Source organism: Adiantum capillus-veneris, chromosome 3 (assembly GCF_014529385.1).
Source record: "Adiantum capillus-veneris isolate H3 chromosome 3, ASM1452938v2, whole genome shotgun sequence".
NCBI classification, from domain to species: domain Eukaryota; kingdom Viridiplantae; phylum Streptophyta; class Polypodiopsida; order Polypodiales; family Pteridaceae; genus Adiantum; species Adiantum capillus-veneris.
This window is the reverse complement of record NC_140933.1, coordinates 43,251,986-43,253,936: the sequence shown is the minus strand read 5'-3', so window position 1 is coordinate 43,253,936 and position 1,951 is coordinate 43,251,986.

The following is a 1,951-nucleotide window of genomic DNA, read 5'->3' as shown; positions in this document are numbered from 1 at the left end:
GGGAGAGCATATCCATTGATTTTATCTTTAGATTGCCTAAGACGATCCATGGGAATACGGGAATATGGACGATAGTAGACAGGTTCAGTAAACAAGCTCATTTTATACCTGTCAAAAAGACTATCAAAGCCCATCAAATGGAAACCCTCTTCATTTCACAAATTTTCAAGTATCATGGCTTGCCAATGTCCATGGTGTCGGATAGAGATCCTAGAATGACTAGTAATTTCTGGAAGGGTCTCTTTGAGAATCTAGGGACAAGGCAAAACTTCTCTTCGGCCTATCATCCACAAACGGATGGCCAAAGTGAAATAGCTAACCTAATAATTCTCGATCTACTAAAAGTGTATGTAACGGAAGTAGATCAAAGATCCCAATGGGAGAAGTACTTACCCTTAGTGGAGCATGCTTACAATAACATTGTACATACTTCCATAGGAAAAGCACCTTTCGAGGTAATTGAGGGAAGATCAAAAAGTCCCTTTCTACTTAAGGTACATGGGAAGATCTTCACTACAGATGAGTATAGCCGAGACCTACAAGAATCTTTTCAAAAGATTAAGGATGCTATCTCTATCTCACAACAAAGGCAAAAGGCTGCTGCTGAGAAGCACAGAAGAGCCCAAGCCTTTAAAGAAAATGATTGGGTCTTATTAAAATTTTCCAAGGCTCGATTAAGGCACACGACTATTCAATAGAGCTAGCCTGGATAGGTGGTGGACCTTCAAACAACCTTGAGCTAAAACCTCCATAACACAATAGATAGTAGGTTGGACAAGTGGTGGACCTCTGTCCCAAACCATCCATGGTAGTAAAAAAAGTAGCTACACTCCATTCTCACACTAACCTTGAAAAATAGAGATAGCTTCTTTCAAAGAAGCTAGCTTGGAGAGGTGGTGGACCCTTAAACAATCTTGGGCTAAAACCTCCAGAACACAATGGATAGTAGGTTGGACAAGTGGTGGACCTTTGCCCCAAACCATCCATGGTAGTAAACAAAGTAGCTAAACTCCATTCACACACTGACTTTGACACAATATAAATAGCTCTGTTCAATAGATCTAGCTTGGATAGGTGGTGGACCTTCAAACCAGCCTAGGCTAAAACCTCCAGAACACAATGGAAAGTAGGTTGGACAAGTGGTGGACCTCTGCCCCAAACCATCCATGATAGTAAATCTAGTAGCTACACTCCATTCACAAATTGACCTTCAAACAATAGAGATAGGACTATTCAATAGAGCTAGCTTGGACTGATGGTAGACCTTTAAGCCACCTTGGGCTAACACCTCCATAACACAATGACTAGTAGGTTGGACAAGGGGTGGACTTCTGTACCAATCCATCCATGGTAGTAGAAAAAGTAGCTACACTCTATTCACACACTAACCTTGAAAGAGTAGAGATAGCTTCTTTCAATAGATCTAGCTTGGACAGGTGGTGGACCTTCAAACCACCTTGGGCTAGAACCTTAATGGATAGTAGGTTGTACAAGTTTTAGACCTCTTCCCCAAACCATGCACTCTATTAGAGTAGAGATAGGACTATTCAATAGAGCTAGCTTGGATAGGTGGTGGACCTTCAAACCACCTTGGACTAAAACTTCCATAACACAATGGTTAGTAGGTTGGACAAGTGATGAACCTCTTTCCCAAACCCTTCATGGTAGTAAACATAGTAGCTAGACTCCATTCACACTTTAACCTTCGAACAATAGTGATAGATTCTTTCAATGGAGCTAGCTTGGATAGGTGGTGGACCTTCAAACCACCTTGTGCTAAAACCTCAATGACACAATGGATAGTAGGTTGGAAAAGTGTTGGACCTCTATCCCAAACCATCCACGTCATTAGACTAGAGATAGGACTATTCAATAGAGCTAGCTTAAACAAGTGATGGACCTTCAAACCACCATGGGCTAAAACCTCCATAACACAATGGTTAGTAGGTTG